Here is a 13,125-nt window from a genome sequence, read left to right as displayed (position 1 = left end):
TTTGTGAACTCTTTCGTGATACGAAAAACTAAGCTAAGCATTTTGAGACTTGGCAACAATATTATTAATATGAAAACTGAAAGAAAGCTTAGAATCCAGAAACACCCCCAAATACCTTACATGCTCAACCGTCCGTAGTGTGATCCCCATAGATTAAATAGATGGAATATAAGCTAGGTATTTCCAAGACTTGCCATTTTTTCCATAATTTCAACTCCAGGCATCCACCAATGAAATGAATTTTCGCTTGTATCCTTAACGCTTCTAACACCTCGTTCGTTTCGAAGTTCGATGTGTAGTGCAGTGCAGTTATTATATTCAGTGACATGACGACTAAGATGTCTAAAATACTGGTGTGTGCACTTGTCACTTTTTGCAAGCATCAACATTTCTGAAAATCGGGGATATGGGATCAGTTTCGTGGCGGCGCCACCATGTCATTTGCCTCGTTCTATCCTTGTTCTACCAAAGGAAGTCCAATGATACTCTCTCGTTTTATTTTGTTTTGCGTTAATATCGAACATCGATCAACGAATTCAAAATATAAACTGGCCCATTTTGTCAGCTGTTGCAAAAACAAATCTGTCAATATTTCAACACTATCGAATAAGGGTTCGAAGGAGTATTTACTATTCTTCAAGATAATTTCCGTTTCACAAATTGAATTCCTGAGGGGGTAATTCAATATGATTTTAATAAAACACAGTTGATTGGTCAAATATCCAATATATTCACTTGACGGAAAGGGAATTTTCACTATATGTCGTGAAGAATATTTGAAGAACAGACTAGAATAGATTTATGTATTTCTATTTTTCAATACATGCCCACAATTCACATTACGTATTTCCAATACAGTTTCTTCGAAATATTGCTGAAGTTGCCATAAAACTTAGCTATATCCGTCCCGAATGTTCGTTCATCTGATTTGGTTCTGCCTCGAATTCCAACAACACCGAATTCTTAGCTGTAGTTCTTTATTGTCATGTTGAATAAATGAATGTTTTACATCCCTTTCTCGAAACTAATACATTTTCACACATCAATAATCGCTTATAAATATAACATATTCGTAAGTCGTAAGAAAGTATTAATATCAATTGACAATGCTCTGTCAAATTCTAAACAGCGCTACCTACAGTGAGAAAAACGAAACTGATCCCATATCCCCACGAAATTAAAAACAAAATCGAATCAGTGAATACACCAGAGTTTTAGACATCTTAATGACGACGCACTCTACTAGTCCAATCGAACGAAAGAGAGTAACAAACTGTCAGAACTGACCATTGAACTCTAAAAGAACTTTTCATTTAGAGTACAATGAAACTGACAGAAGAATTGCGGCCATCAAATTTTTAAACCATAACCTAATATCAATCAATGACGTAAACTATCCATGTACGCTAGCTTCCGACTCGGAGACTTCATTGCATAATCCATGTTAACACTCGATGTCAAATACTTAGAAGTTGTCAGAAACATTTTAAGTCGTTGACCTGCAATAATTAGTGAAAAAAAAATTCTACTAGGATTGATCTATTTCTATGATTTTTTCTCCAACGCCACCTGCCTTCCAGCATAACCAAAATTGTCAACGAAAACGCCATGCCAGAATGTCAGGAGAAACAGGGTAAACCTGGTTTACCGTGTAGTTCGACATGTTAACCCATATGCAGAAGTTTTACAAGAAGATCAGAAAAAATGGTAGGAAGTATAATGTGAGGACAGAATTCCAAACCCAAAACACGATGGACTTACATGAGTTAAACTCGAGATAAGAAGTAAAAAACAAAGATCTGCTTCAATGAAATAAGTTGTTATTGCAGAATAGTTATTTGTGCAACCAGTTGGGAAAAACCTTTATTTTTCGTAAATAAGGGCAAAAGAACGAGGAATACGAAATATGGTGTTTCCCAACGTGTTTCACACAATTCATTTTTTCTTATTTTGTATAGGATGTGTGTCGAATATTGCAGCCCGGGTACGTTGTTTCCGTTTACGGTAACTGAGGATCACTCCGAACACTGTGAGGTTCAGGTCAGCGGGTTTTTCACTTGTTGCAGAGATTATCCGTCGTATCACTGATTCCTATTACCGTGGCCCTCCCATTTCTGTGTGAGTCTTTCTTAAGGGCCCAAGAAAGTGAAGAGTCTCTGCAAAGATTATAGAGTAGGAAGATGGGAAACGAAGCGACTACACTTGCGTGAGCGCCGCCTGGTGATTCAGTTGTGTATTAAAATACTAAGACTGGTTAAAATAATTATTCAAGGGCCATTTGACATTTCATAGAGATATTTGCACATGGCCGATTTGTTTATGTTTTGATTTTCGTACTGTTCGTTTACCTCGCTCGTTCTAGTCACCTAATTTTCATGTTAATTGTGTACTTTATTAAATGAAAACTTCAAAATCAAAGACTTTGCTCAAAATGTCGTATGGAAAACATTGTATGGTGAAGAACTGTGGAAACTTGCTGTTTGGGATTCTTCAAATATAAGTTTTTTAAATTTATCGAAGAAAATGGAAACGTAAGAATTGAAACTCGTACAATGGGACTCGGATGTTGATTGATTTTTATTTTCAGTACTCTGAAGTGGATAGAATTTTGTGGGCGTCAAGACATTAACTTGAGTAAAAGCTACATCATGTGCAGTGAACATTTTACCGAAGATTAAAATGTTAGGCACTATAATCTTTGCATTTTACTTTATATCAATTTGAAGCTTTTCATCCACGTAAGTTGCTGTATGCAGGAACCATCCCATGCATGAAAGGGCCACCATAGGAACCACATGCGATGGAGGGCGAGCAGTTTGAAACTGATACATCGAATACGGATGGTAAGTCTTCCTAGATATCTGCAATGCATTACTGAATGCATTACTCATTTATCATATGTATATTGAATGCATATCTTTTTCATATGCAGAAAGCATTCCTTTCCTTTCATGGAGGAGCCACATGAGATGGAAAGAGAGCAGATTGAAAGTGTTATGACAAATACTGATGGTAAGTCATCCCTTATTCAATGTATTTAATTAATTGTTTTGTTATGAAATTAGATTACCAGTACGTCCCCTTTTTCAGATATTCTTCCGAGTGACCTGAAAGAAGTTCTCACACCCTGCAGAGTACTTCCAAGTCTTTCTCCAGAAGTGATAGAAAGATCAGAAAACTGAAAACAACAATCAACTCCTTTCGATGCAAAGTATATAGTATATTGAATATTTGTTCATATAGATTTCTGCTAAAAATTGTACAAATTCTATCGATTCAAAAAGATGTATTTCATGGAAATATCAACTTTGATATCTAATAGTTCAATATGTACTTTTGTATCCTTTATTCAAAGCTAATATATTATTTGTATACAAGTGTTTTCAAAGGTGAGAATTTCGACAAAATTATTCTCACCAGTTGTACCTGTCAAAAAAACCACACCTTTAAATATACCCTGTAAAATCTTCAATTCTGTCATATTTTTTATAAATTTCAAATAAAAATATAGCAAATCTAACAAAGTATTTCATTAATATTAATTGATTCAAAACAATGTTTTCAGGAAAAAACATCCTGATCACTAAACAAAGCCCTGGTTTTGTTTTGTCGCTCAGGATGTTTTTTTCTGATCTCGACTAAGTCGATATTCGAATCCAAGACAAGGAATAAAATTCGAATTTCGTGCCCTTCAATTATAAAGCAGACAACTGTAATTTAACTGTTTGACATTACGATTTCAGCGCCATCTAATTTCTCAGTATGTGAAGCACAGGCCCAAAGTGTAGTCGGTTTTTAGTACTAGAGATATAGGGTCGTTTCCCATCTTCCTACTCTATAATCTTTCAGTCTCTGATTGTTTCCTCTCCATCACGCCGGCAAATCTCAACATTGCTCACTCCTTTTCATATTGCCTTGGCGCACATATTTCATACTCGCAATACAGCGAACTCTAACTAAGAACTGGAACGGCATCGACCAGTGCAAGACGATTTCCTACTAAAGCCATCCATGCACGTTGTGTTGTATGTAGTATCACATACAATAATCTCTATTATGCCTACTTGTTTCGATTGCTCGAAAGCACTGAATTTGTGCGATGAAACAATTTCATGCTCGTTCTGCGCTAAAAAATTTCATCTTGTTTGCGCCAGTGCGCCGTCGGATGCTAGGAATTCAAGGAGACTGGACAGAAATAGATTTGTAAAAATTGCTCTAGATCGCGCAGGGGAAAAAATGTTCCACCTCACTCTGCCACATCAAGCTGCCAAGCTGCCCCATACCGTCGGCGGGCCAATCTGATTCTGATCATAAAGTAAGTCAATGGGTCTGTTCTGTGATTCTGATGACGCTCCACTTATAATGCGCCATTTTAAGGAATTGATGTCCGAGTTGGATTCTCTCACTACCAATATTGTTTCAATTAAGGATGATATTAGTTCCATTGGGGTTTCACAAGAACTTCTGTCGAGTCAATTGGCGAAATGTTCTTCGGATATTGAGCATAATAAAGTTATACTGGAAAGACATGTCAGAAACATAATTGCATTTGTAATTTATATAAATGATTTGGGTTGGTTTTCCCACACCCTTGGTCTTTCTGTCTCCTCATTTCTGATAATGGAAGAGCTCGATATAAATTATATTTAGCCCAAAATTAAATAATCCTTTTTGTTAAGAATCGTTCGAGTTCGAGGCTCGTTCGGATCCAAAATTTTCCCCTTTCAGTTTTGATTTGAAATAGTGAGATAATTATTCGACATTTTTTGTGAGGAGACCGGATATCCTATTACAGGTTATACAAAATAATTCGCCGAGTTTCTTATTCATATCATCAATTTTTCCTATTTTTTCCCATACAAGACTTCGTAAGCACGAAAAAAAATTGTTTGTATGAAAAATTCTATCAGAATGAGAAAAGCAGAAATGCTTCATTTCATAGCAATAAAAAACTTCCCAAGACGAACGCACTCCTATTCGTTGAAACTTTCAGGGTATGTAAAACACAAGCCGGTGGTCTTTGATATATTTCATAAATATTCCACTCTGAAAAACTGAAGAGATCGTAAAGTGATGCAGCTGGTGCCTGTTTTGCAGCAAAACCCTTTGTCGGCCCTCAATAAATTGGTTATACATAACCAATACTGTAATTATATTACAGTATTGGTTATGGCATGGATGGGTGGGGGATTGATCCTTGACGACCTCAAGGATCAAGGGATCGTCGATGCTGAGGTCATAAGGATGACCTCAAATATAACAAAGAGGCGATGCCCTTATTGCTGGTTAAAACCCAGAATAAGGGTATCTTCGAGGTGAGAAGGCTCTACAACATGAACTGTGTTGTTGAACTTTAGAGAAGGACGACCGGGCCTGGACAATGTTATCGCTGTCAGCGATATGGACATGCCCAAAGTAAGTGCACTTTTCCATGGAGGTGCGTGAAATGCTCCGGTAATCACAGCTCCAAGGAGTGTACGCTTACCAGGGAGAACGAGGAGCGAAATGCTTCTTGTATTCTCTGTGGAGAGCAAGGACATCCAGCCAGCTACAAGGGATGTAGCGAATGGAAATTGGTCACTAAAAAGACCAAGAGATCGCCAAGATCGAACCAAACCAGCTCGAGGCCAACACAAAATACTTCGAAGCCAGCCCAAAACCCTTCGGAAGTGAAGAAACCCCAGGAAACTGCAACCAAAGCAGTCAAAGAGACGAAGAAATCAGAGAAAAAGACAGAAAAGGCAAAAACCGTCAAAAAGCCGAAACCAGGAGAGGAATTTCTGGAATCACTGAGGAACTGGATAAGTTCACGAAAAACCTCCTCAGCACGATGATGCAGAATCTGGAGAAAGAGATTGACAAGAAGATGCAGCAAGTTATTGAGAATATTTAATGGCTGATACGACGATAAAGAACAATCTCATAATCGTCTCTTGGAACGTCGAAGGATTGAGAGCCCGCAGACCCGAATTCAAAGAACTGATTGAAGAGAAGAGAGCGGATGTCATAGCTCTCCAAGAAACAAGACTCAACCCCAACGTTCGGATAGCATTTCCCTATTACGATATCTACAGAAATGATAGGCCTAACAGCACAGGTGGCGTTGCTATACTGGCTAGAAGGAATATGGATCACCATTTCTACCAAATATTCAATGGTCAAGAACTAGAAGCGGAATCGATTATTATGAATACCAATCGAGGACAAGTGAAGATTATTTCAACTTATAAATCACCGGATAAGGACATGCTGGAAGAGGATTTAAAAATGCTACTAGAAGAGAGACACCCGAAAATCATAATTGGTGATATTAACTGCAAATCGCAGGAATGGAATAGTAGAGTGGAAAATACCAACGGGGGAAGATTTATGCTGAAAAACTTAATGCAGTTGTGATAGGACCTGATATACCGACCTACATACCAAGAGTAAATGGACTACCCGATATACTGGACATTGTCGTAATGAAAGGCATCACTGAAGAAATCAGCATTGATACAATAGAATACGGAACTTCAGACCACAATCTCATAGAATTCATAGTGGGACATGGCCCAAGAAACGAAGAAGAGACTCAAACCAAGGATCGCACAGACAATAAGAATTTACTTCAGGAGAAAATCACTGAAATTCCCCGAATAAACACCCGGGATGAATTAGATGAAGCAGAAGCCTATGAAGAAAGCACCAAGAGAATAAGGAAACCAATTCCGAAACATTCACATGAAGATACGCCAAGGGATATAAAGGAACTTTTAAAAAAGAACAGAAGACTCAGAAAAATCTACAGAACAACAAAAAGAGAAGAAGGCATGAAAAAACTGAATAAGCATAGTCGGATATTGAAAAATGCTTTAACAGAACTGCGTAATAACAGATGGCACCAAAGATTAAGTGAACTGAATACAATAGTATAGTAGTAATAGTACACTCGGCTCGGAAAATGCAAAAACGCTTACGACGAGAACGGACAGTTATACCTCCACTGCCTGGAACAAACGGAATGGTATATACGAGACTTGAAAAAGCCGAAGCACTTGCCGACTCAATTGATAGAGAAGCCAGAATAAATTACAGAAATGATGATGACAATGAAGATCTAGAAGAAGAAGTGGGACAAACGAAGAACTGATGATGGAACCACCGGAAACCGAAATCATTCCAAAACCGGCTTCACCAACAGAGATCAAAGAGATCATAATGAAATTGAAAAACAGGAAAGCGCCGGGAGAAGATTGGATAAAGAATTATATGTTGAAGAAATTGCCTAGAAAAGGAATAGCAGCATTGACGAATATTACAAACGGAGTGATGAGGACCGAATACTACCCAAAGAGATGGAAAACTGCACAAATGATAGTTTTCAACAAGCTTGGAAAGGAACGGAAATTTCCTCAAAATTATAGACCAATCAGCCTACTATCAGCACTCGGGAAAATTGTCGAGAGGGTTATCGCTAAAAGGCTCAATGAGGAAACAGAAATGTTGAAGATAATTCCACCCGAACAATTTGGATTTCGACGAGAACATTCGACTGAACTCCAATAGTCCGGGAGGCAGGGCCTTTTTTTTCAAGGAATTTCGTCCCGGCTTAATTTAATACTGTATGTTGTAGTCACATTGCAAATGACGAAACTGACCGTCAGCTGGTAGTAGCGGTGCGAGCTTGTAAGGCTCAAAGAAGAGAATGGGCAGTTGAAGGCTCAAATAAATAAACTAACTGAAACTGTGGCTCAGTTGGTCGGGGAGATACGCCACTTGAGAGAGGAAGTTAACAAAAATAAAGCGCTTCAATCCCCTAGTTTTGCTGAAATTGCAAAACAGATTACGGCACAGAAATCCCCCACATTTGCAGAAATTGCAAAACCGGTAGCGGTCCCCAAAAATTCCTCCAAACAGGAAGTAGCTCCAGAACCGGAAAAGAAGAAAAATTTTGCAACTCAAGTTGCAAAAAACCAGATCGCGACGCCCACAAAACGCGCGCGTAAAGAAAGTTCATCTTCAGACGAAGAGAGCGCAAAAAAAGCAACGGAGTTGCTAAAACAGATAAAAATCCACCCATCACGACGATGGGTAGAGCCGATTGGGTAGAGATCCCAAAAACTCTCTACATGAAGAAATACAGCTACAACAGAGCAACTTTCGTAAAAGACAGAGAGATTGGTAAGGAGTACTTCACTTACCAGATGGAGGAAGAGAAAAAGATCTACGCAGTCATAAGGCATCTCCCAATAGATGCTGACCTAGATATTATCAAAAATGATCTCAAAGTCCAAGGAATCCATGACGCTGAGATGTCCAGAATGACATCCAATAAAACCAAAAAGCTTATACCCAAAGATTATAGAGTAGATAGAGTAGAAAGATAGGAAACGCCCTCATATCGCTAGTACTAAAAACCGACTACATTTTGGCCAGTGAAAACACGCGTGACAATGAGATGGTGCTAAAAACGCACTGTCAATACAGAAAAACTTTTTGATAACAGTTTTCTGTTTTTTAATTGAGGGGCGCGAAATTCGAATTCTATTTCTCGTATTGCATTCCAATATTGTCTTTGTTTCTATCAGAAAACAAACATCCCGAGCGACAAAACAAAAGTATGGTTTTGTTTTGTGATCAGGATGTTAGTTTTCATCTAAACATTGTTTGGAATCAATTGATATAAACGAAAAACGCTGTTGGATGTGCTATATATGTTTATTTGCAATTCATCAAGAATTTACAAAAATTGAAATAGTGGGCAGTAAATGAAGCTTTAACTAGGACACTAAAGTATATGTGATCTGCTATACGTCGAAGGTGTTGTTTCTGCACAATAGGTTGTTCTGAATTAATGAACTTAGTTGAATCTGTAAAATATACAAATATCAGAAATGAATATGAACCAATATTCAAGATACCATCATAGCATACATATTCCAGTTACTTACATATGTAGGTATTATTTAAAGAATTTTCAGAACCACAATTAAAAAAATACCTTACAGACATATGCAAGACCTGTATGTCAGTATAGTTTCTTGGTTTTTTTATGATTTCCTTATGATATGGTCTCTTCATGACACAATATACAAATTGATTAATGAATGAACAAAACACTCACAGCAGGTTTCATAAAACTTTGACATTCTTAACAACAATTTGACAGTCGGTTCCCAAATGGAAATCAATAAAACCTCTGCATTTCTGAATATATTGAAAGAGTAGCAATTGAGAATCATTGAATGGACCTATAAAGATCATCATTTCCCCTTAATATGCCGTTCATGCAAGGGATGCTTTCTGCATACAACAATTTATGTCGATGAACAGTTCTCAATTGACCTGCAGTAAAATGATCATTGCACATGGTGTAGTAAGTAGTGTTTGCTGAATTAATTGTCTTCAAGTTCTGAGAATTTTATCCACTTCGGAGCACTGAAAATTAGAATCAATGAATGACCCATTCACATGTTACGACTTTTAATAGGTACTTACGCTTCCATTTTTTCTTAGTTGAGTGAAAAACTTAATCACGTAAAATACATTTTATTATTTGATCCACCGTTTTTCACCATTCAATAATTTTCGAACAATATTTTGATGTTTTCACCAAGAAATAAGACAAAAAAATTCAAAAATCAGCAACTAGAACGAGCTAGATAAACAAAAAGCGGTACGAGAATCAAAACATTCAAAACCTCTTTGATCAAAATTGACGTCTGAAATCTTAAAAAATTTCATATATTTCTGCAAATGGCACTCAAATCAATATTTTAACCAGTCCTAGCGTCTTAAAAACACGCGTGACACACAGATGGCGCTCAAATCGCTTTAATCGCCTCGTTTCCCATCTTTCTACTCGGCTCAGCAGAGCACGATTCCTCAAAAAGTCCAGGAGAAAAAGAAGCCCCCCCCTCTTCAAAGTAGACGACAAGAAAAAAGAAGTACCCAAACCAGTTTAGAAGAAGGAGCAACAGAAAATGCTCCAGGCAAAACCAACTATCAACAAAACAAAAGAACACAGAAAAGTTTTTGAATCCGCCGACGATTTAGACATTTTTACTGAAAAAATTTTCAACAAAATCATGTTGAAAATTGAAAGAAAGAAGGAGAAAAAACTCCAAGGAATGTTCAGTAAACTGAAATAATAGAACATAAAACAAGGAAAAATTCCCTCAAAATAGTCTCCTGGAACATAAACGGGGTCAGATCTCAAAAATCCGAGATAGAAGAAATAATAGCAGAGAGAAAACCTGATATTATAGCTTTACAAGAAACAAGAATACAATCAAAAACGCGATTGAACATCATGAATTATGAGATATATAGATAAGACAGAATCGCAAACACTGGAGGAGGTGTTGCCTTACTGGTTAGAGGAGATCTGAAACACTATTTTAAAGGAAGATCTGACGAGTCACGCATGGAAACAGTGACGATTGTTGCTGAAATAAATCAACAAGGAGTCGAAATCACATCGGCATATAAAAGACCCCGAAATAACTTATTGGAAGAAGAAATCAACAACTTACTAGATGGAACAAACCCGAAAATCTACATCGGAGATTTTAATTGCAAATCTCCAGAATGGAACAGCAATATGGAAAACAGAAATGGCAGAAAACTAAAAGATCTCGCTGAAAAACATGAAGCTATCGTTATTGGACCTGAAGAACCAACGTACCTAGCATTCGGAAATGGATTACCAGATATAATTGATATCGCAATTATGAAAAATATCACTAGAGAATTCTCGATAAAGACCTTGTGGGACGGAACCTCTAACCACAACCCCATAGAATTAACAATAGGAGAAGGGCCAAGAAGAGAACAAATGCAAACAAGAGAATACACCATCTAAGACAAGCGGAGGTAGCAGAAATACCAACAATCAACACATCGGAAGACTTTGAAAGTGCAGTTGATAAACTAGAAAAGAATATACTAGATGCCTACAAAAAGAGCACAAAGAAAATAACGAGACCAGCACCGATACATCCACACGGTGATACACCCAGAGAAACCAAAGATCTCATCAGGGAAAATCGGAGACTAAGAAAAACATACAGGCTCAACAAAACAGATATAAATAAGAGAAATCTAAACCGACACAGCCAAGTTCTAAAAATTGCCCTGAAGGACATGAGAACAAATAGATGGAACAAAAGAGTTCAAGAACTAAATACTATCGATCATTCTGCATGGAAAATGCAAAAATGTCTGAGAAGAGAAAAGACTAAAATACCACCTCTCCACGGAGAAAGAGGAATGGCATATACGAATATCGATAAAGCAGAAGCACTGGCGGACTCGATCGAAAGAGAATGGAGAATAAATTACAGACCTGATGATGATAATGATGATCTGGAAGAACTAGTTGAGAACAACGAAGAAGAAATGGACGAACCACCAGTAGACGACAAAATAGAAAAACCAACATCTCCATTCGAAATAAAGGAGATAATCAGAAGCTTGAAAAATAGAAAAGCTCCCGGAAGTGATAAAATAACGAATGTTATGCTGAAGAAATTACCTAGAAAAGGTATTGCTGCTCTCACAAATATTGCAAACGGTATAATGAGGACTGAACACTATCCGAAAAAGTGGAAAACTACAGAAATCATAGTGTTCAACAAACCAGGCAAAGATAAAAAATTCCCCCAATACTACAGGCCGATAAGTTTATTGTCCGCCCTAAGAAAAGTAGTAGAAAGTGTAATTGCTAGGAGGCTTACAGAAGAAACTGAAAATCTGAATCTCATTCCAGCAGAGCAATTTGGATTCAGAAGGGATCACTCAACAGAACAACAATTACTGAGATTCACAGAATACATAACAGAAGGATTCCAAAATAAACAAGCAACAGGTCTTGTACTACTATATAGATGTCGCCAGGGCATTCGACCTAGTATGGCTGAAGACCCAGCAAAAGGGGTATTTTTGGAACCAGCTAATTGTCCTCTACCAATGTGGGGAGTATGTACACTTCAAGAGGATTCACCCAGTATAAATCCATCACGTCATCATGTCGATGATATTTGGAACAGCTTTATTGATGTTATGAGGTCTGCGCTCTCGAGGTTTACTAGAAAGAAAACTATCAAACTCAACCCACTAAAACCTTGGATGAGTCAAGATATTCTGAAAATGATCAGATGCAAAAAAATCTTTGTGGCCAAGATATCTCCGTAGTCGATCGGATTCAGATTACCGCAACCACAGATCCTACTCCAACTTCGTTTCATCTGCGATTGATAAGGCTAAAGCCTCAACACTCAACTTGCTTCGAGCAGTGACAGAAAGAAATTTTTCAAATATATGAGAGCAACAATGAACTCGACAGTTTCTGTCCCGTCGGTCAGGAATTCTGCAGAGCAAGTTTCTGAAGATGTCAAGGAGTCGGCGGATTCACTAGCTGAGGTTTTCGCTGGCGTCTACTGTTCTGAGCCGGACGGGCCATTGCCCACGGTCCGTATGACTGGTCCGGATGCGAAGCTTGAGATTGTATCCGTCGATGAGGACTTGATGCTCAAGCAGCTTTTGACTCTTAAGGAATCATCTTCTCCTAGTCCCGATGGCCTTTCTCCTTTTACTTTAAAAAGATGTGCTTCCGCCATTGCTTCTCCCCTATCCCTCATTTTCGAGAGGTCGCTGTGTACTTCCACCCTCCCGAAGGACTGGTTGAAGGCCTCAGCTGTTTTTTCATTTATCGTATTTTTTTATTCATTTTCGTTGTTTTTCCAAATATGAATTTTATTGAAATATTTATAAACTTAATTTTATTTATTTAATTTATATATTTATATGGAATTATATTCATAATTTTCATTACAAATTTCCCTGTCCTCTGATTCTGGAACTTTGTGCAGACTGAATCTTTGAATATAAATTCACTCAACCCCCTCCTCTTCATCAAGATATCAAAAATAATTGAGGGGAAGGGCCCGGTTATAGGGTTTGCACCAGGACTCGGATAAAACTTGCTACGTCCCTGATGATGAATCGGCATTTGATTCCGTCTGTGAAGTTGTGTAGGTTCTATATTTGTTATCGGAATTTTAATTCGTTAAAATTTTCAAAGTTGGTGTTCATCCTAAGTGTCCAGAGAATTTTCTCGTTGGTACTGCAGAAAACATCAGG

At 37.7% G+C, this 13,125-nt stretch overlaps 1 protein-coding gene and 1 long non-coding RNA gene across 3 annotated transcripts in view; one reads left to right on the top strand and one right to left on the bottom strand.

Annotated features, from left to right (window-relative positions):
• The window catches only part of LOC123306524 (thrombospondin type-1 domain-containing protein 4-like), a 728,470-nt gene that overhangs the window by 449,756 nt on the left and 265,589 nt on the right, over window positions 1–13,125 (bottom strand). The gene's annotated exons all lie outside the window — the stretch shown is intronic.
• LOC123306534 lies at window positions 2,355–3,261 on the top strand. The gene is made up of 3 exons (XR_006536926.1): window positions 2,355–2,843; window positions 2,933–3,012; window positions 3,091–3,261. It is a non-coding gene; the product is annotated as an uncharacterized LOC123306534 (long non-coding RNA).

Source organism: Coccinella septempunctata, chromosome 2 (assembly GCF_907165205.1).
Source record: "Coccinella septempunctata chromosome 2, icCocSept1.1, whole genome shotgun sequence".
NCBI classification, from domain to species: Eukaryota; Metazoa; Arthropoda; class Insecta; order Coleoptera; family Coccinellidae; genus Coccinella; species Coccinella septempunctata.
This window is presented reverse-complemented; position numbering and strand designations above follow the sequence as displayed.